At 47.9% G+C, this 23,051-nt stretch overlaps 1 long non-coding RNA gene across 3 annotated transcripts in view; it reads left to right on the top strand.

The window, feature by feature from the left end:
- Positions 1–533: 533 nt before the first annotated feature.
- The window catches only part of LOC141072839 (uncharacterized), a 28,813-nt gene continuing 6,295 nt past the window's right edge, over positions 534–23,051 (top strand). The window contains exons 1-4 of one of the 3 annotated variants that reach the window (XR_012226877.1): positions 534–751; positions 14,461–14,587; positions 16,697–17,152; positions 17,921–18,157. This is a non-coding gene — a long non-coding RNA (uncharacterized lncRNA). Of the gene's footprint in view, positions 752–5,992; positions 6,209–14,460; positions 14,588–16,696; positions 17,153–17,920; positions 18,158–23,051 lie in introns of those variants that run through there. The other 2 variants (XR_012226876.1, XR_012226875.1) reach the window with 2 other exon arrangements.

Below are 23,051 nucleotides of genomic sequence, written 5' to 3'. Positions count from 1 at the left end.
ACAGCACCGCACTGTTAGCGGGCGGGGAGAAGCTGCCGGGGACCTGTCTGTAGGACTAGTGCACAGCACTGCACTGTCAGCGTGTGGGGAGAAGCTGCCGGGGACCTGTCTGTAGGACTATTGCACAGCACTGCACTGTAAGCGTGTGGGGAGAAGCTGCCGGGGACCTGCCTGTAGGACTAGTGCACAGCACCGCACTGTCAGCGTGTGGGGAGAAGCTGCCAGGGACCTGTCTGTAGGACTAGAGCACAGCACCGCACTGTCAGCGTGTGGGGAAAAGGTGTCGGGGACCTGCCTGTAGGACTAGTGCACAGCACCGCGCTGTCAGCGTGTGAGGAGAAGCCGCCAGGAACCTGTAAGGATCTGAACTGTGTACCTGTTTTGCCCTTAGTTCTGCTGGACTTTGACCTTACCTAAGATGGAGTTAATGGCTTCACCGGGGCCATCTTGTTTCCTGTCTGATATGCCTTGTTTCCTGTCTGCTGCATATATAAAGGGACTCTGCACACTATACCTTGCTTGTGTATCTCATACTTCACCTGTTGCCATGCTAGAGGGACTTGTATCTTGCCTGTCTCTTCTTTTCATTGGGATTCCCTATTTGCTACTGGTCTGCCTCCCATCTGAAAGACTTTACTCTGCCGGATCAGCTCTGCACCCACCTCTGCTGCGGCCTGCTTTCCCCAAAGCAGCCCAGTCCAGGCTCCGGATCTCTGGACCCTGCGTTCCTGGGTTTGAACTCTTGTCATTGGTCTGTACTACTACACCTGTATATTCTGAGTCTGCATTTGTCTGCTGCTTGATTCTTAGAGCCTCTGTTTACTTGTCACCTGTTAACTGAAGCCTGTTTTCCTGCAATATACTTTATTAAGCCTTAATATACCATGTTTGTCTTCACTCTGACCCAAGTCACCGGTCTCCATAGAACATCCGAACAACAATAATCTTATGACAGGAACTGACTGTAGGACTAGTGCACAGCACCGCACTGTCAGTGGGTGGGGAGAAGCTGCCATGGACCTGTCTGTAGGACTAGTGCACAGCACCACACTGTCAGCATGTGGGGAGAAGCTGCCAAGAACCTGTCTGTAGGATTAGTGCACAGCACCGCACTGTCAGCATGTGGGGAGAAGCTGCCAGGGACCTGTCTGTAAGACTAGTGCACAGCACTGTCAGCGTGTGGGGAGAAGCTGCCGGGGACCTGTCTGCAGGACTAGTGCACAGCAACGCATTGTCATCGGGCAAGGAGAAGCTGCCAAGGACCTCTCTGTAGGACTAGTGCACAGCACCGCATTGTCATTGGGTGAGGAGAAGCTGCCGGGGACCTGTCTGTAGGACTAGTGCACTGTCAGCGTGTGGGGAGAAGCTGCCAAGGACCTGTCTGTAGGACTAGTGCACAGCACCGCACTGTCAGCGTGTGGGGAGAAGCTGCCAGGGACCTGTCTGTAGGACTAGTGCACTGTCAGCGTGTGGGGAGAAGCTGCCAAGGACCTGTCTGTAGGACTAGTGCACAGCACCGCACTGTCAGCGTGTGGAGAGAAGCTGCCAAGGACCTGTCTGTAGGACTAGTGCACAGCACCGCACTGTCAGCGTGTGGGGAGAAGCTGCCAGGACCTGTCTGTAGGACTACAGCACTGCACTGTCAGCGGGTGGGGAGAAGGCACCCGGGGACCTGTCTGTAGGACTAGTGCACAGTGCCACACTGTTGGAGTTTGGGGATGATCCGCCAGGGACCTGTCCGTAAGACTAATGCACAGCACCGCACTGTCAGCGTGTGAGGAGAAGCTGCCGGGGACCCATCTGTAGGACTAGTGCACAGCACCGTACTGTCAATGGGTGGGGAGAAGCTGCCGGGGACTTGCCTGTAGGACTATTGCACAGCGCCACACTGTCAGTGGGTGGAGAGAAGCTGCCGGGGACCTGTCTGTAGGACTAGTGCACTGCACTGTCAGCGTGTGGGGAGAAGCTGCCGGGGACCTGTCTGTAGGACTAGTGCACAGCACTGCACTGTCAGCATGTGGGGAAAAGCTGCCGGGGACCTGTCTGTAGGACTAGTGCACAGCACTTCACTGTCAGCGTGTGGGGAGAAGCTGCCGGGGACCTGTCTGTAGGACTAGTGCACAGCACCGCACTGTCAGCATGTGGGGAGAAGCTGCCAGGGACCTGTCTGTAAGACTAGTGCACAGCACTGTCAGCGTGTGGGGAGAAGCTGCCGGGGACCTGTCTGCAGGACTAGTGCACAGCAACGCATTGTCATCGGGCGAGGAGAAGCTGCCAATGAACTGTCTGTAGGACTAGTGCACAGCACCGCACTGTCAGCGTGTGGGGAGAAGCTGCCAGGGACCCATCTGTAGGACTAGAGCACAGCAGTGTCAGCGTGTGGGGAGAAGCTGCCGGGGACCTGTCTGTAGGACTAGTGCACAGCACCGCACTGTCAGCGTGTGGGGAGAAGCTTCCAGGGACCTGTCTGTAGGACTAGTGCACAGCACCGCACTGTCAGCGTGTGGGGAGAAGCTGCCAAAGACCTGTCTGTAGGACTAGTGCACAGCACCGCACTGTCAGCGTGTGGGGAGAAGCTGCCGGGGATCTGTCTGTAGGACTAGTGCACCGCACTGTCAGCGTGTGGGGAGAAGCTGCCAGGGACCTGTCTGTAGGACTAGTGCACAGCACCGCACTGTCAGCGTGTGGGGAGAAGCTGCCGGGGACCTGTCTGTAGGACTATTGCACAGCACCGCACTGTTAGGGTGTGGGGAAAAGCTGCCGGGGACCTGTCTGTAGGATTAGTGCACAGCACCGCACTGTCAGCATGTGGGGAGAAGCTGCCAGGGACCTGTCTGTAGGACTAGTGCACAGCACCGCACTGTCAGCATGTGGGGAGAAGCTGCCGGGGACCTGTCTGTAGGACTATTGCACAGCACCGCACTGTTAGGGTGTGGGGAAAAGCTGCCGGGGACCTGTCTGTAGGATTAGTGCACAGCACCGCACTGTCAGCATGTGGGGAGAAGCTGCCAGGGACCTGTCTGTAGGACTAGTGCACAGCAACGCATTGTCAGCATGTGGGGAGAAGCTGCCGGGGACCTGTCTGTAGGATTAGTGCACAGCACCGCACTGTTAGGGTGTGGGGAAAAGCTGCCGGGGACCTGTCTGTAGGACTAGTGCACTGCACTGTCAGCGTGTGGGGAGAAGCTGCCGGGGACCTGTCTGTAGGACTAGTGCACAGCACCGTACTGTCAGTGGGTGGGGAGAAGCTGCCGGGGACCTGTCTGTAGGACTAGTGCACAGCACTGCACTGTCAGCATGTGGGGAAAAGCTGCCGGGGACCTGTCTGTAGGACTAGTGCACAGCACTGCACTGTCAGCGTGTGGGGAGAAGCTGCCGGGGACCTGTCTGTAGGACTAGTGCACAGCACCGCACTGTCAGCATGTGGGGAGAAGCTGCCAGGGACCTGTCTGTAAGACTAGTGCACAGCACTGTCAGCGTGTGGGGAGAAGCTGCCGGGGACCTGTCTGCAGGACTAGTGCACAGGAACGCATTGTCATCGGGCGAGGAGAAGCTGCCAATGACCTGTCTGTAGGACTAGTGCACAGCACCGCACTGTCAGCGTGTGGGGAGAAGCTGCCAGGGACCCATCTGTAGGACTAGAGCACAGCAGTGTCAGCGTGTGGGGAGAAGCTGCCGGGGACCTGTCTGCAGGACTAGTGCACAGCAACACATTGTCATTGGGTGAGAAGTTGCCAAGAACCTGTCTGTAGGATTAGTGCACAGCACCGCACTGTCAGCGTGTGGGGAGAAGCTGCCAGGGACCTGTCTGTAGGACTAGTGCACAGCACCGCACTGTCAGCATGTGGGGAGAAGCTGCCGGGGACCTGTCTGTAGGACTATTGCACAGCACCGCACTGTTAGGGTGTGGGGAAAAGCTGCCGGGGACCTGTCTGTAGGATTAGTGCACCGCACTGTCAGCATGTGGGGAGAAGCTGCCAGGGACCTGTCTGTAGGACTAGTGCACAGCACCGCACTGTCAGCGTGTGGGGAGAAGCTGCCGGGGATCTGTCTGTTCGACTAGTGCACCGCACTGTCAGCATGTGGGGAGAAGCTGCTGGGGACCTGTCTGTAGGACTAGTGCACTGCACTGTCAGCGTGTGGGGAGAAGCTGCCGGGGACCTGTCTGTAGGACTAGTGCACAGCACCGCACTGTCAGCATGTGGGGAGAAGCTGCCGGGGACCTGTCTGTAGGACTATTGCACAGCAATGCACTGTCAGCATGTGGGGAGAAGCTGCCGGGGACCTGTCTGTAGGATTAGTGCACAGCACCGCACTGTTAGGGTGTGGGGAAAAGCTGCCGGGGACCTGTCTGTAGGACTAGTGCACAGCACCGCACTGTTGGGGTGTGGGGAGAAGCTGCTGGGGACCTGTCTGTAGGATTAGTGCACAGCACTGCACTGTCAGCATGTGGGGAGAAGCTGCCAGGGACCTGTCTGTAGGATTAGTGCACAGCACCGCACTGTTAGGGTGTGGGGAAAAGCTGCCGGGGACCTGTCTGTAGGACTAGTGCACAGCCCCGCACTGTTAGGGTGTGGGGAGAAGCTGCCGGGGACCTGTCTGCAGGACTAGTGCACAGCCCCGCACTGTTAGGGTGTGGGGAGAAGCTGCCGGGGACTTGTCAGTAGGACTAATGCACAGCACCGCACTGTCAGTGGGTGGGGAGAAGCTGCCGGGGACCTGTCTGTAGGATTAGTGCACAGCACTGCACTGTCAGCGGGCGGGGAGAAGCTGCCGGGGACTTGTCAGTAGGACTAGTGCACAGCACCGCACTGTCAGTGGGTGGGGAGAAGCTGCCAGGGACCTGTCTGTAGGATTAGTGCACAGCACTGCACTGTCAGTGGGTGGGGAGAAGCTGCCGGGGACCTGTCTGTAGGACTAGTGCACAGCACTGCACTGTCAGCGGGCGGGGAGAAGCTGCCGGGGACTTGTCAGTAGGACTAGTGCACAGCACCGCACTGTCAGTGGGTGGGGAGAAGCTGCCGGGGACTTGTCAGTAGGACTAGTGCACAGCACCGCACTGTCAGTGGGTGGGGAGAAGCTGCCGGGGACCTGTCTGTAGGACTAGTGCACAGCACTGCACTGTCAGCGGGCGGGGAGAAGCTGCCGGGGACCTGTCTGTAGGACTAGTGCACAGCACTGCACTGTCAGCGGGCGGGGAGAAGCTGCCGGGGACTTGTCAGTAGGACTAGTGCACAGCACCGCACTGTCAGTGGGTGGGGAGAAGCTGCCGGGGACTTGTCAGTAGGACTAGTGCACAGCACTGCACTGTCAGTGGGTGGGGAGAAGCTGCCGGGGACCTGTCTGTAGGACTAGTGCACAGCACTGCACTGTCAGCGGGCGGGGAGAAGCTGCCGGGGACCTGTCTGTAGGACTAGTGCACAGCACCACTCGCTCCTCAGCAGCTATTAAAATTATGTTTTTCTCTGACACACCACAGCTTTATAGAGCCCAACATACCAGCTGAGAGACTACAGCCGGGGCTGATACACGCTGCACAGACCGTGAGTGGCCTGTATCACCTGTCAGGCTCCCTTTAATAACTTTATTATAATAATGTTACATACTATAACAGATATATATATATATATATATATACACAGCTCATGCCATGGTTACTGTATGGGGGCTTGTTATACTCACAGGCTGGGCTTATAATAAGACCCCGGCTGTAAGAATAATAAGCCCCCTACCTCCTCATCAGCCCCCCAAACAGCGTGTATCACATGTGAGGGAGTTCATAACACTAACTACTAATAAGGTCCCCTATCCTCTCTCATACAAGCCACAGTGACCATTACATACCTGAATATAGTAAATCTAATACATTCTGGCCACCCTCAGATGCAGTTTGCAGGCGGGTGGTTTATGGAAGGCACCTGCAATGCCTGATCCAAGTGCTGCAGGCGCAGAGCATATGATGAGGTCAGACAGGGCCAGGCAGTGACTGAGGTACCTGTAATGTGGGCACTAGGACCCAGGGGAGCTCCAGCGTGCATGAACCAGACACCAGAGCACACAGGAAGTGTGGAGCAGGACAGAAACTTATCAGCCCACCTCTGGCCGCCCACTACATACATTGCACAGAGACTCTGCCACAGTGCTAGTCAGGGTGCAGCGTCTCAGGAAGCTAGGGGAGCAGGCAATCTGCTGTGGTCTCCCTGAGTGGGTGAGTGCTGCCTGAGGACAGGAGTGGCTGTTGCTCCGAGTGGGCCCCTTCATGGGATCGGCCCATGGCCCTCTCCCCCCAGTAGCTACCCTACTGCTGGGCGCTAATAGTAATCATTATCTCTAAGTGATATTTATATAAATTGACTGTGTCCCCACTTATGTTTGATTAGTTATACTATAGAGTGCATACTTTCTAGAGTGCGCGTTAGCTGTTTCGCTTCATCATGCGTTCCACCATCCGGATAGGACACTCCAAAGGTGGTCTGGTTATGTTCTATAGTGCCAAGGTAGACGGGAATTGCTTGGTGGCACTTGCGCTACCAGCAGTGAAGCTTGGCGGCGCCTGCATTCCACCCTGCGTGGCACAAACCAGAAGTGATGCTTGGCGGCGCCTGCATTCCACCCTGCGTGGCACAAACCAGAAGTGATGCTTGGCGGCGCCTGCATTCCACCCTGCGTGGCACAAACCAGAAGTGATGCTTGGCGGCGCCTGCATTCCACCCTGCGTGGCACAAACCAGAAGTGATACTTGGCGGCGCCTGCATTCCACCCTGCGTGGCACAAACCAGAAGTGATGCTTGGCGGCGCCTGCATTCCACCCTGCGTGGCACAAACCAGCAGTGATGCTTGGCGGCGCCTGCATTCCACCCTGCGTGGCACAAACCAGCAGTGATGCTTGGCGGCGCCTGCATTCCACCCTGCGTGGCACAAACCAGCAGTGATGCTTGGCGGCGCCTGCATTCCACCCTGCGTGGCACAAACCAGCAGTGATGCTTGGCGGCGCCTGCATTCCACCCTGCGTGGCACAAACCAGCAGTGATGCTTGGCGGCGCCTGCATTCCACCCTGCGTGGCACAAACCAGAAGTGATGCTTGGCGGCGCCTGCATTCCACCCTGCGTGGCACAAACAAGCAGTGATGCTTGGCGGCGCCTGCATTCCACCATGCGTGGCACAGACTGGAAGTGACGGGCCAGAACTCCTGAAAATGACAATCTGGTGTGCGCTGGGTGAAAGCGTTACCCGATCCATTATGTCCTGTTAACCACAGACAGTGGCAGGACTTTTCTCTAGCAATTCGCTATTTCCTTTAATGAAGTATTCCTGATCCCCTGATGAGTCCTAATGGGTAGAAACACGTCGGGTAAATACTCATGGATCATGTTCCAATACCCTGATGAATTTGTCACCGTTATTGGCCTTCTGTGTGGGTGAGATCAATCTTTGTTCTATACTGTCCACAAAGCGGATTGATTTTATGTTTTGCTGTGATTTGAATGCATCTATACTGTTTATCGTATACCCAATACACTGAAGGTATGGAAGATACAGCACCAGTTTCATTGAGAATACATACTGAGGAACTGTGAGGCTAAGTGCACACGTACCGGAACTCTCGCGGAAATTACCGTGAGAATTCCGGAATTCCAGTCCGTGGGAAAATCGCATTTTAAATTCCCGCGGAAAAACTAGCATTTTGCAAGCGTAATTAGCTTGCAAAATGCTAGCGTTCTCCAAGCGATCTGTAGCATCGCTTGGAGAACTGATTGACAGGTTGGTCACACTCGTCAAACATAGTGTTTGACAAGTGTGACCAACTTTTTACTACTGAGGCCGCCTATGCGGCATCAATAGTAATAGAATGTAAAAAATAGTGTTATTCTTACCCTACGACGTCCCGCGCAGGCGTTCCCAGTAATCCTTTGCGAAAATGCCCGCGATGACGTCAGTTCTAGCGGGATCGCGACATCTCGCGGTCATTCGCGATGACCGCGAGAACGGACGCCATCGCGGGCATTTTCGCAAAGGACTACTGGGAACGAGAGCATGAAGAGAAGCAGGAAGACTGCGCGGGACGTCGGAAGGTAAGAATAACAATATTTTTTATTTTTAAATTCTATTTTTTGCAGGGATATGGTACCCAAAGCCCGGAGGACAGTCTCCTCTCCTCCAGACCGTGGGTACCATCCGCAAATGTTCTGCTTACTTTCCGCATGGTGGGCACAGCCACTTGCGGGAAGTAAGCGGAACAATGCATTCCTATGGGTGCGGGATCGCCGCGATTCCGCAAATTAATGAGCATGCTGCGGTTTTTACCGCGAAGCGATTCCGCCGTGGTAAAAACCGCAGCATTAGTACAGCATTGCGGAATCCCATAGGAATGCATGGGATGCTTATTTTTCGCGGCAAAATCGCGCGGTTAAAACCGCCGCGGAAACGCAACAAAAACGCCACGTGTGAACTCAGCCTGACTGTTATGGAGGTAAATGGATTCAGTTTCTGTCTCACTTTTTCACTCATTAACCCCTTTACCCCCGAAAGTGCTTTGCACGTCAATAACGGCCAATTGTTACAATTCTGACCACTGTCAGTTTGAGAACTCTGGATCCCAGTGATTCTGAGAATAATTTTTCATGACATATTGTACTTCATGATAGTGGTAACATTTCTTTGGTATGACTTGCTTTTATTTGTGAAAAAAATGGAAATTTGGTGACAATTTTGCAATTTTCCAACTTTGAATTTTCATGCCCTTAAATCAGAGAGAGGTCATACACAGTAGTTAATAACATTTCTCACATGTCTACTTTACATCAGCACAATTTTGGAACCAAAATTTATTTTTGTTAGGAAGTTATAAGGGTTAAAAGTTGACCAGCGATTTTTTTTTTTTTTTTTTTTTTTTTTTCCCCCCCCCAGCAAAATTTGCAAAACCATTTTTAAGGGTCCTCATGACATTTGGCGTCATTTTTGGGTATCTTCTATCACTTTGACCCCTCAAAGTGACTTCATTCTAAAAACTGCATCCCTCAAAACCACATTCAAGAAGTTTATTAACCCTTTAGGTGCATCACAGGAATTTTTTTTTTTTTTTTAAAAAGTCAACATTAAACTTTTTTTTTTTTTTTTTTTTTTTTTTTTCCACAAAATTTACTTCAGATCCAATCTTTTTTATTTTGACAAGGGTAACAGGAAAAAATGGACCTCAAAATGTGTTGTGTAATTTCTTCTGAGCATGCTGATACCCCATATGAGGGAGAACACCACTGTTTGGGCGCACGGCAAAGCTCGGAAGGGATGGAGCGCCATTTGAATGCAAAATTTGCTGGCACAATTGAAGGATGCCATCAAGTTGCGTTTGAAAAGCCCCTGATGTGCCTAAACAATGAAAATCCCCCACAAGTGACACATTTTGAATACTAGATCCCTCAGGAAACTGACCTATATGTGTGGTAAGCACATTGAACCCTCAGATGCTTCACAATATGTTTGTCTGCACAAATGTTTTTAGCACAAAATATTGCATTTTCGTAAGGGTAACAGGAGAAATTGCACAATTTGTTGGGCAATTTCTCCGGAGTACGCCGATACCCAATATGATGGAGAAAACTACTAAGCGCAATGCTTGGAACAACTAAGATCCTGCGCAGAACCCTCAAACTTCCAGACCTCTGGTAGAGGACCCAAAAATGAGAGAGGGGGGAAAAAAAAAAAAAAAAAACCACCCCCACATTGGGGAGTGAGGAGACATATATATATATATATATATATATATATATATAATATATATAGTACAGAAAGTATTCAGACCCCTTTAACATTTTTCACTCTTAGCTTCATTACAGCCATTTGGTAAATTAAAAAAAAAATCATTTTGAGTGTAAAATCTGCACCCCATCTTGACCGAAAACAAAGGGAAATGTAGAAATTTTTGTAAATTTAATCAAGAAAAACTGAAATGGTCATAAGTTTTCAGACCCTTTGCTCAGTATTGAGTAGAAGCACCCTTTTGAGCTAGTACAGCCATGAGTCTTCTTGGGAATGATGCAGCAAGTTTTTTTACACCTGGATTTGGGTATCCTCTGCCATTATTCCTTGCAGATTCTCTCCAATTCCGGCAGGTTGAATGGTGAACTTCGGTGGACCCCCCCCCCCCCCCATTTTCAGTTCTCTCCAGAGATGCTAAATTGGGTTTGGGTCAGGGCTCTGGCTGGGCCAGTCAAGAATGGTCACAGAGTTATGAAGCCACGCCTTTGTTATTTTAGCTGTGTGCTTAGGGTCATTGTCTTGATGGAAGGTGAACCTTCGGCCAAGTCTGAGTTCCAGAGCACTCTGGAAGAGGTTTTCATCCAGGATATTGCTGTAGTTGGCTGCATTCATGTTTCTTTCAATTGCAACCAGTCGTCCTGTGCCTGCAGCTGAATAACACCCCCATAGCATGATGCTGCCACCACCACGTTTCACTGTTGGGATTGTATTTGGCATTTGATGAGCAGTGCCTGGTTTTCTCCTTTCATACCGCTTAGAATTATCACCAAAAAGTTCTCTGTCTCATCAGACCAGATAATCTTACTTCTCATAGTCTGGGAGTCCTTCATGTGTTGTGTGTGGTTTTTTTTTTGTTTTTTTTTTTTTGTTTTTTTTCAAACATTATGCGGGCTTTCATATGTCTTGCACTGAGGAGAGGCTTCCGTCGGGCCACTCTGCCATAAAGGCCCGACTGGTGGAGGGCTGCAGTGATAGTTGCCTATGTGGAACTTTCTCCCATCTCTCTACTGCATCTGTGGAGCTCAGCCACAGTGATCTTGGGGTTCTTCTTTACCTCTCACCAAGGCTCTTTTCCCACGATTGCTCAGTTTGGCTGGACGGCCAGGTCTAGGAAGACTTCTGGTGGTCCCAAACTTCTTCCATTTAAGGATTATGGAGGCCGCTGTGCTCTTAGGAACCTTGAGTACTGCAGAAATTCTTTTGTAATCTTGGCTAGATCTGTGCCTTGCCACAATTCTGTCTCTGAGCTCCTTGGACAGTTTCTTTGACCTCATGATTCTCATTTGGTCTCACATGCACTGTGAGATCTTATATAGACAGGTATGTGCCTTTACAAATCAAGGGATAGAACCATCTCAAGGAGGATCACAAGGAAATGAATAGCATGTGACTTAAATATGAGTGTCTGAGCAAAGGGTCTGAATACTTATGACCATGTGATATTTCAGTTTTTCTTTTTTAACCCCCAAGGGTGGTTTGCACGTTCATGACCGGGCCAATTTTTACAATTCTGACCACTGTCCCTTTTATGAGGTAACTCTGAAACGCTTCCATGGATCCCGATGATTCTGACATTGTTTTCTCGTGACATATTGTACTTCATGTTAGTGGTAAAATTTCATTCAAATAACTTGCGTTTATTTGTGAAAAAAAAAAAAACACGGAACTTTGGCAAAAATTTTGAAAATTTTCCAACTTTGAATTTTTATGCTCTTAAATCATAGAGATATGGCACTCAAAAAACTTAATAAATAACATTTCACACATGTTTACTTTACATCAGCACAATTTTGGAACCAAAAGTTTTTTTTGTTAGGAAGTTATAAGGGTTAAAAGTTGACCAGCAATTTCTCATTTTTGCAACACCATTTTATTTTTATGGACCACATCACATTTGAAGTCACTTTGAGGAGTCTATATGATAGAAAATACCCAGAAGTGACACCATTCTAAGAACTGCACCCCTCAAGGTGCTCAAAACCACATTCAAGAAGTTTATTAACCCTTCAGGTGCTTCACAAGTATTTTTTGAGTGTTTAAAAAAAAAATGAACATTTAACTTTTTTTCACAAAAAATTACTTCAGGTCCATTTTTTTTTATTTTACCAAGAGTAACAGGAGAAATTGGACAGCAAAAGTTATTGTGCAATTTCTCCTGAGTACGCTGATACCTGATATCTGGGGGGGAACCACTGTTTTGGCGCATGGCAGAGCTCAGAAGGGAAGGAGCGCCGTTTGACTTTTTCAATGCAAAATTGGCTGGAGTTCAGATCGGACGCCATGTCACGTTTGGAGAGCCCCTGATGTGCCTAAACAGTGGAAACCCCCCCCCCCCACAAGTAACCCCATTTTGGAAACTAGACCCCCCCCCCCAAGGAACTTATCTAGATATGTGGTGAGAACTTTGAACCCACAAGGGCTTCACAGAAGTTTATAGCGTACAGCCGTACAATTAAAAAATCTTATTTTTTCCGCAAAAATGATCTTTTCACCCCCAAATTTTATTTTCCCAAGGGTAACAGGACCCTAAAAGTTATTGTGCAATTTGTCCTGAGTACGCTGATACCCCATATGTGGGTGTAAATGACTATTTGGGCGCATGGCAGAGCTCGGAAGGGAAGCAGTGCCATTTGACTCTTTTGACTGGAATTGAGATCGGACACCATGTCGCGTTTGGAAAGCCCCTGATGTGCCAAAATAGTGGAAACACCCCTCAAATGACACCATTCTGGAAATGACCCCCCCCCCCCCCCCAAGGAACTTGTCTAGATGTATGGTGAGAACTTTGAACCCCCAAGGGCTTCACAGAAATTTATAGTGCCCGGGCGTGAAAATAAAAAAATCATATTTTTTCCACAAACATAAAATTTTAGTCCCCAATTTTTTATTTTCCCAATGGTAACAGGAGAAGTTGGACCCCAAAAGATGTTGTCCAATTTGTCCTGAGTACGCTGATACCCTATATGTGGGAGAAAACTACTGTATGCGCACACGTCAGGGCTCGGAAGGGAAGTAGTGACGTTTTGGAATGCAGACTTTGATGGAATGGTCTGCGGGTGTCATGTTGCCTTTGGAGAGCCCCTGATGTACCTAAACAGTGGAACCCCCCCCCACAAGTGACCCCATTTTGGAAACTAGACCCCCTAAGGAACTTATCTAGATGTGTGGTGAGTACTTTGAACCCCCAAGTGCTTCACAGGAGTTTATAATGCCTGGGCGTGAAAATCAAAAAATCATATTTTTTTTTTCTACAAAAATGATATTTTTGCCCCCAATTTTTTATTTTCCTAAGGGTAACAGGAGAAATTCGACCCCCAAAAGTTTTTGCAATTTGTCCTGAGTAGGCTGATACACCATATGTGGGGGTAAAACACTGTTTGGGCACATGGCAGAGCTTGGAACGGAAGGAGCACCATTTGACTTTTTCAACGCAGAATTGTCTGGAATTGAGATCAGACACCATGTTGCGTTTGGAGAGCCCCTGATGTGCCCAAACAGTGGAAACCCCCCAATTCTAACTCTAGCCCTAACCCTAATGGGAAAATGGAAATAAATACATTTTTTTAATTTTATTATTTTTCCCTAACTAAGGGGGTGATAATGGGCGGTTTGATTTACTATTTATAGCGGGTCTTTGTTTGGCAGCTGCCGCACGCTAAAAGACGCTTTTTCTTCTAAAAATAGTTTTTGCATCACCACATTTTGAGAGCTATAATTTTTCCATATTTTGACCCACCGAGTCATGTGGGGTCTTATTTTTTGCGGGACAAGTTGACGTTTTTATTGGTACTATTTTCGGGCACGTGACTTTTTTTTATCGCTTTTTATTCCGATTATTTTTTTTATTTTTTTTTTTTACGCAGAATGAACAAAAACCAGCATTTCATGAATTTCTTTTGGGGGGTGCGTTTACACCATTCCGCATGCAGTAAAATTGATAGGGCAGTTTTATTCTTCGGGTCAGTATGGTTACAGCGATACCTCATTTGTCTTTTTTTAACGTTTTGGCGCTTTTTATGCAATGAAAACAATTTTACATAAAAAATAATTTTTGCATCGCTTTATTCTGCGAGCTATAACTTTTTTATTTTTTTCGCTGATGCTGTATGGCGGCTCATTTTTGTGGGACAAGATGACGTTTTCAGCGGTATCATGGTTATTTATATGCGTCTTTTTGATCGCGCGTTATCGCACTTTTTGTTCGGCGGTATGATGATAAAGCATTATTTTTTTGCTTTATTAAGGGGTTCGCTAATGGGACAGTTTTATAGGGCGGGTCGTTTCGGACGCGGCGATACCACATGCGTATTTTTTTTATTTCCAAAAAAAGTATTTATTAGGGAATATTTTTTTTTTTTTTTTTTTTTTTTTCATTTAGCGATTTTTAACTTTATTACAATGTCCCAGGGGGGACATAACTGTCATGTGACAGCTGATCTGTCACATCACAGATCGCTGTGACAGATCAGCGATCTGCCACAGGCAGTACAGAAGGCTTCCTTGTTCCTGCGCTTTTATCTCCATTGAGGAGATGAAAAACCGCAGGGCAAAACCGCAGGTATTTTGACCTGCGGATTTTACAAAATCTGCGCGGATGAATCTGCACCTAATCCACAGCGTGTGCACACAGCCTAACATTAAATTTTATATTTAAATATTTACTAAGTTGTTAAATAATTTAAAATATTTTACTTATTTTGTAGGTCTTCTGGGAAGATTCTGCCAGGCGCCTTGATGTACATTGACTCCAGAGACCATATGTTTTTCCAGCGTATTGACTAGGACTCGGTGGAATCCCTTAGAATGTGTCCGCCACATATTCCTGTGCCAGTAAATATTCAAGGAGATCTTCTATACAGACTCATATTATAAAAATAATAGCTTCACATAGCTTTAATCTCATTTTCCAAATTCATAAAGTTACTAAAAGTGTAAAGGTAGCTGGTCTGTGCCTCCCTACTGTGCTGAGATGAGACTTGGACCTCTAATATTTCTTCCATGACGGTAATGAATCTGGGGTCACATTTGTCATCGGAGAGATGGGAAGACCCCATACATTTTAAATGATTGACAAAGGTGTTGAAGTCAAAATACGAGGCATATTCCACAAAATATTAAGTTCAAAAAAGATTGTGTAACCCTTTACTAAGTAATGGACCCATTACTGGGTTCAAGTAAAATTGAATGTATCCGAAAAAAACATATGACCCCAAAATCACAAATATATCAATCTTTATTAAGTTGCAAAGACATACATAACATACAGGATTAAAAAGTGGGAAACAAATAGGGCACCACAACCCACATTCAAAATGTTAAGAGGCTGCACATATCCAAAGAACCCCAATAATCATTCTTTAACTGCTAAGCAGCCATGAGAGTGTCACTAATAAAAACTCCATACCAAAAAAGTCACCAGTCCTATACAAGTAGTACATGCAGTGCAGAAATAAGCTTTACCTCCTGTGGGTGATGGTGCCAGCCCCAAGGCACGTTTCGGCGTTCAGCCTTCTTCCGGGGTTGCTATCACACCAGCAGGAGCATACCTTTATATTGGGACAACTCCAATAGGAAGTCATAACAAATCCTGTTAACTTAAATGAGGTCTGATTGGTCGTATGACTGACTATGGCCATATGATGATGCCCCAAATCCAAACAGGCCAATAGATTAACAAATGGGGATGTGCCTAACTTGAATAATGGAAGGATTATCCTGTCCATCTAACCAATCACACAGTTTTATAGGGCGGGTCGTTTCGGACGTGGCGATACCACATATGTGTACTATTTTATTTTTTTTTTATTTCCAAAAAATGAATTTTAGGGAATATATTTTATATTTTTTTTTTTTTTTTTTTCATTTAGCGATTTTTAACTTTATTACAATGTCCCAGGGGGGACAGAAAACAGAGTGAAAATTTAAAGGGGTCTGAATACTTTCTGTACCCACTGTATGTGTGACTGCCCTACTGGACCATAATAATACACATAAATATCTGAATGTTATATATTAAAGGAAATCTGTCACCCCCAGGACGTATATGGGCATACAGGTAATAGAAATGTTACACTAGTTCTACCTGTATGCCTCATATTAATGGTCTTGTTGGTGCGAAATCTTATATTCTGTCTTTAGGCTAATGATTTATTCCAGGCTCCCTGCGGTGCATGGAAGAAATCCCTGCCTCTAGTCTTCATTGTAATATTTACCCCCTCCCATCAGCGTCAGTTATGGCCCAGGAATCATGTGCCCTGCACTCCCTCCACTATATGTACCCCTTCCTTCCTTCTATGGGCTCTGTATTCAGGGATCTTCTCCACAGGCGCCAGTTACTTTCCGCTCCGGTGTGCGTGCCAATAAGGTGCTCTTCCCCACTTCCTCCCTGCATAGTCATCGCTATGTACACATTGTTCTTAGTGATGACTGTGCAGGGAGGAAGCGGGGAAAGCATCTTATTCCCTCTTACACTGGAGGTCACAATGACTCGCCTGCACAGAAAATCCATGAATGCAGTGTCCACAGAAGCAAGGATGAGGTAAATATTTCTGAGGGAGTGCAGGGCGCAGGCCCAGGATTCCGGGGCCATAACTGACACTGATGGGAGGGTGTAAGGATTACAATGAAGACGGGTATCAGGGGTTTCTTCCAGGCACCACACATCCCAGAGCCTGGAAGGAATCATTACCATAGAGAATATAACATTTCTCAGCAACAAGATCATTAATATGAGGCAGACAGGTAGGACTAGTGTAACATTTCTATTACCTGTATGCCCATATTAATAGGTCATATATGTCCTGGGGGGTGACAGATTCCCTTTAAACATAAATATAAAATCCTGAACAGTTCTTCCTGTCTAATCGATTGAGCAGTGTGTATTTCTGAGTTTCTCATCCACTAAATATTATATTCTCTTCGCTTATTTCTTTCCTCTAGATCTACGCCAGAACTTGTGTGTGGAATTCAACACCTGTATTCTAAGGGCATCATCCACCGGTAACTAGAGATACATCTAATTCTCCCAAGCCTAGTGTTGGCTATGACTGTATAAAGCGTTACTGATAATTATGCAGTGAAGACTGATAAGAACCCATGTGGCTTCCTCACAAAGATTTCTAGCCTTCAAACATCTTGCTGGCTGCGACAGGCCATATAAAGATTGCCGTCTTTGGTCTGGCACTTGAGAACATCTATGGAGACCGGACAGCTACAGAATATGCTGAGACACCAGGCTTCATTGCTCCTGAGATGCTGGCTGTGGAGGAGTACAGTGCTGGAGTAGACTGGTACGCATTTGGCATCATTTTCAACATCATGATTACCAGCAAGTCCAAATACCAATGAGGACTCTTCAATGCTTCCAGCAAGGTTGGGAAAAACATCATTAAAAAGGTCAGTACATGATATAAGTTATAACACAGCTATGTTATTAGTTTTTATTAATTATGATGCTAGCAGTAATGTACTATAATATTCAGCTACGTTGGTGGAAGAGGGAGATAAATGTCCCAATTTCTAGGTAGGTTAAGTGTTCAATATCCTGTAGGGATGTAGTAAGTCATTACTACTTGTCATATATTATTGTAGATTTCTGCATAAAAATACTAATATAACAAGTTGCTGGCTGCGACAGGCCACATAAAGATTGCAGACTTTGGTCTGGCACTTGAGAACATCTATGGAGACCGGACAGCCACAGAATATGTTGGGACACCAGGCTTCATTGCTCCTGAGAGCTGGCTGTGGAGGAGTAGATTGCTGGAGTGGATTGGCATAATTTTGAACATCATGATTACCAGCAGGTCCAAATACCAACAAGGACTCTTCAATGCTTCCAGCAAGGAGGCGAAGAACATTATTAAATAAGTCAGTACATGATATGTTATATTACAGCTTTGTTATTGTGTTATTTTGATGTTAGTGGTAATTTACTATAATATCCAGCTTTGTTGGTGGAAGGGAGAAAAATGTCCCAATATCTTGGCAGGTCCAGTGTTTAATATACTGTAGGGATGTAGTAATCGTGTATATAGTATATTACCGGTCATTTATTGTAGATTTCAGTATAAAACACAAAGATATAAAATGTAACATTTAATTTTATATTTAAATATCTACTAAGTTGTTAAATAATTTTAAAATATTTTACTTATTTTGTAGGTCTTCTGGGAAGATTCTGCCAGGCGCCTTGGAGTCAATGTACATCAGAGCCCATAAGTTTTTCCAGCGTATTGACTAGGACTCGGTGGAATCCCTTAGAATGTGTCCGCCACATATTCCTGTGCCAGTAAATATTCAAGGAGATCTTCTATACAGACTCATATTATAAAAATAATAGCTTCACATAGCTTTAATCTCATTTTCCAAATTCATAATGTTACTAAAAGTGTAAAGGTAGCTGGTCTGTGCCTCCCTACTGTGCTGAGATGACACTTGGACCACTAATTAGAGTTGAGCGACTTTTGGTTTTTTAGGGTCGCGTTTCGTTTCGTGAAACCCGACTTTTCCAAAAGTCGGGTTGAGCAAGATCGTCCGATTATAGGGAAAAGTCGGGGTCGTCCCGAAACACGAAACCCAATGTAAGTCAATGGGGAATAAAAGTCGGCAGTGAGAGGAGGACAGGAAACACACCTACAGCGCCCATTTGAATGCCAAAAGCATCAATTCTTCTTACTTAAGCTTGTCAACCTTAATTAACTTCATAATACAAGTTACGCACTGAAAAATGGGGGTTATTTGGCTAAAGTTGTGAGGGGGAGGGCTGGCTGCAGGTTTTCATGTGCCCTGGGCGAAAGAGCGCCCCTTTAACACATACCACAACTCATCATGCTCCGATACGGCAGAGAAATAGCGGTATAGTACAATGAAAAATACCTCACTTTTTACATCTCATGACGAGGCCCATCTATTTCTCCATACAGAATCATTGGTCCCATATAATGTTTGAAACAGTATATGATGAGCTCTACATAATGCTACAGTATATGTTGGTCCCCATGGATGAAGCTCCACTGTCTTATGGGCCCAAATAATGCTCCAAACATAATGGGCCCTATTTCTAATGCTCTAGTGTATAATGGGCCCTGTAAATGCTGCTCCAGTGTCTGATGTCCACCTTTGGAATGTTCCAGTGTATGGTAGGCCCCATCTATCATTCTCCAGAGTATAGTGCTCCCCAAAAATTGCTGTCCCAACATTGAAAACAATCAAATAAGTCTCCTCGCTAGGGAATCCCTGTACTTGTCTGGACTCCTCGTCGTCCCCATCTTCCATCTCACTGCACAGTATTTCAACTTTGCAAGTGCTGTGATCCTGAGCAAGCAGGGGGGGCCCATTTGTTGGCGACGGCACTGGCACAGGGCCCCTGATAGTACGGTGGTGTGTCTGATGACGGGTGGGCCGAACCTGCACTTTCATCTGCAGCTTCCTCTTTGTCACCGTGTAAGATGGAACTGTATATGGGAAGGGTAACCTGAGTTTCATCAGGGTCAGATTCAGGTCGTGTAGCGTGCGAGGGGAATGTAGTGGTCTGGGTCAATGTACCAGCAGATTCATCGAGCAGTGGCTGGGCATCAGTGCACTTGTGTCGTCCCCAGGAGTACGGTCGCCACAGTGGCATTACCTTCTTCCTAGGGAGTGTGATGTCATGCTTGGGTGCAACGAACGATCTCTCTAGCAGGTTAACTGATTGGGCGGAGTTATTCCCACGAGTCATGACCCTCCAAACAGCGTTCATGAAGGCAAAGTGTTTGTTTTACGTGGGCAGTATGGTTGCAAAGCTGAACCTTAAAGGAATGTCCAGAAGGGCACCGCCAGGAGTGGAGCCTACGGTTAAATTCGACTCCACCTGGGAAACCTCAACCATGCCAGCTACAGAACAGATGCACACATTGCAAGCTTAATTCCGTTAACGAACGAGACTCCGTCATGCCCCGCGGTCCGAGTACGGCTTACTAGAGGGACACGTGAGGCTCTGGCACATGAGATTGGCCAATAACTGGTGTGTCATGCCCTTACATGTCCGTGGCTGCATGTGCGCTACACTGAAAAGGCCAGCGTTTGTCGCTTACAGGTGCAGATAACCCGCTGAACAACGTTAGTGATGGGGATCACTGATTACAATTATTACCCGCGAACAATGATTTCCCAGTAAGTGCAGGTCAACCGCAGTTCCGGAATTAGGCCTAACCGTCATTCCTGAAAAAATGAAAAACTTACGTGTGCAAACCACAGGTGCTGTAGCTTGCTTAACAGCTCGCCAGCCGTTCTCACGCCCAGTATGGATTACACCTGATTGCACAAAGGTGAGAAAGGGTACCGTATCCCCAGATAACATGTATGGATAGCGTACACATTCAAAATATATGTCTATACATCAGGAGGCAGGCTCAGATGGCGTTAGGCCCAGTATGGATTGCACGTGATTGCACAAAGGTTAGAAAGGGTACCGTATCCCTGGATAACATGTATGGATAGCGTACACATTCAAAATATATGTCTATACATCAGGAGGCAGGCTCAGACGGTGTAAGGCCCAGTATGGCTTGCAAGTGATTGCACAAAGGTTAGAAAGGGTACCGTATCCCCAGATAACATGTATGGATAGCATACACATTCAAAATATATGTCTATACATCAGGAGGCAGGCTCAGACGGTGTTAGGCCCAGTATGGATTGCACGTGATTGCACAAAGGTTAGAAAGGGTACCTTTTCCCCGGATAACATGTATGGATAGCGTACACATTCAAAATATATGTCTATACATCAGGAGGCAGGCTCAGACGGTGTCAGGCACAGTATGGATTTGACGGCCCAGACTACACAGCGGAGGAGCAGGGAGAGGTAAAGATTGCAAATGCTGGGGCCCTGCCCAAGCAAGGGGGGCCCACTCGTGGGCGTCGGTACTGGCACTGGGTCCCTCATAGTACGGCGGTGTGTCTGATGGCGGGTGTGCACCACCACCATCAGAGACACTTGATTGCACTATGAAGGACCCTGTGCCAGTGCCCGCGCCCAAGAGTCGGCCTACCCACCTGTCCAGGGCAACGGCACTCGCACGGTGTCGTGCGCTAGGTGGTGACCCCGGCCATGGGGGGGGGGGCAACACAGTTAGGGAGTTTTAGAAAGTGGCATATGTTGATGTTGGACATTCAGCTGATGCAAAAGGTGAAATAGGTCAAGTCCCAGGAAGAGGTGGACCAAAGCAAGCCATTTTTCTGTCACCCTATGTGTCATCAGGGGAAGGTGGGACAAAATCTTTGGAAACCCATGCGTGGTTCATTTTAATGAAGGTTAGATCATCCACATTTTGGGTTGACAGACGGGTCCTTTTTTCTGTCAGGATTGATCCAGCTGCACTGAAGACTCTTTCCGATAGCACACTTGCAGCTGGGCAAGCGAGCTCCTGTAAGGCATATTGTGCCAATTCAGGCCAGGTGTCCAGTTTAGCGGCCCAATAGTCAAAGGGGAATGACCTGTGTGGGAGAACATCGATATGGGAGGAAAAGTAGTTTGTAACCATAGTTGACAACTGCTGTCTCCTGTCACTTTCCATCGATGCAGTATTACCAGTTGTGTGAGCGGTACTTGAAAAATCAGTCCACAACATTGTCATGAAACCCCTGTCTCCAACGCCACTTCTGCTGTGTGCACCACGAACACCTCTGCCAAGCTGCCCCCGGCCCGTACGGCTCGTGTGAGAACCATCACCGCTGCTGTGCTGGGAATGCCTCAAGCAACCGATTTACCAGAGTTGCTTGTTTATTAGCCAATATTAGGTCAAGGTTCTCCTGTGGCATGATGTTTTGTAATTTGCCTTTATAGCGTGGATCCAGGATGCTGGCCAACCAGTAGTCGTCATCGTTCATCATTTTGGCAATGCGGGGGTCCCTTTTTAGGATCTGCAAGGCATAATCTGACATGTGGGCCAATGTTCCCGGTGTCAATGATGCACTGCGAGTGCTGGTTGGAGGAGCACTTTCTGGCAAATCCACATCCCTCCAGTCACGCACAAACCCTGTACCAGACCTTGCCACGCCAACATTTTCACTTGCCCCACGAGATGCATCCTCCTCCCCTAAGTAATCATCCCCATCATCATCCTCCTCCTCCTCTTCTTCCTCCACCTCGTCCAGGAGAGGTCCCTGAGCAGACAATGGCTGAATGTCATCAAGGATTCCCTCCTCCTCTTCCTCCTCATCAACATTGGCTGCAGACGCCTGCTCCTTAAGGTGCGTCAAAGTTTGCATGAGAAGACGCATAAGTGGGATGCTCATGCTTAGGATGGCGTCGTCTGCGCTTCCCAGCCGTGTGCATTCCTCAAAACACTGAAGGACTTTACAGAGGTCTTTCAGCTTCGACCACTGCACACCTGTCAACTCTATGTCTGCTCTCAAAGTGCCTGGCCGTGTATCCTCCCACAAATGCATTTTGGCCTGCCTCTGCTCGCACAGCCGCTCCACCATGTGCAGGGTGGAGTTCCACCTTGTTGCAATGTCGATAATGAGGCGGTGGTTGGGAAGGTGGAGCAATCGCTGCAGCTTCTGCATACGAACGGAGTGTACAGGCGACCGGCGGATGTGCGCGCACAGTCTTCGCACCTTCTGGAGCAGGGCTGTTAACTCCGGATAATTTTTGAGGAAGCACTGCACCACCAGGTTCAAGGTGTGAGCCAAGCAAGGTATATGGCTGAGTTTTGAAAGGGCTATGGCTGCCACAAAATTATGGCCGTTATCACTAACTACCTTGCCTGCCTCAAGATGTACACTGCCCAGCCATGACTCAGTTTGTCGCTTCAAGTACTCGGCCAGCACCTAGGCGGTGTGTCTGTTGCCCAAACACATCATCTGCAACACAGCCTGCTGACGCTTTCCACTAGCTGCTCGATAGGGGGACACATCGTGTGCAACAGTGGCAGCTGCAGATGGAGTGCTCGTACGACTGCGCTCTGTGGACGAGCTTTCGCTTCTGGAGGAGGAGGGTCGAACGCCTACAGCCAACTGTTTCCTATACAGTGGGCTAGGTAGCACTGTCCCACCACCGCTGTCCCCTGTGGACCCTGCATCCACCACATTAACCCAGTGCGCAGTGATGGACACGTAACGGCCCTGGCCATGCCGACTGGACCATGCATCAGTTGTGAGGTGCACCTTTCCGCTCACTGACTGCTTGAGTGCATGGACAATGCGGTCTTTCACATGATGGTGGAGGGCTGGGATGGCTTTGCGAGAGAAGAAGTGGCGACTGGGTAGGTCATAGCGTGGTACTGCATAGGCCATGAGTTCGCGGAAA

Source organism: Dendrobates tinctorius, unplaced genomic scaffold, assembly GCF_039654945.1.
Source record: "Dendrobates tinctorius isolate UK_male_01 unplaced genomic scaffold, ASM3965494v1 ptg000290l, whole genome shotgun sequence".
In the NCBI taxonomy this organism is placed as follows: domain Eukaryota; kingdom Metazoa; phylum Chordata; class Amphibia; order Anura; family Dendrobatidae; genus Dendrobates; species Dendrobates tinctorius.
The sequence above is the reverse complement of the archived record's forward strand: the minus strand, read 5'-3'. Positions and strand labels throughout refer to the sequence as shown.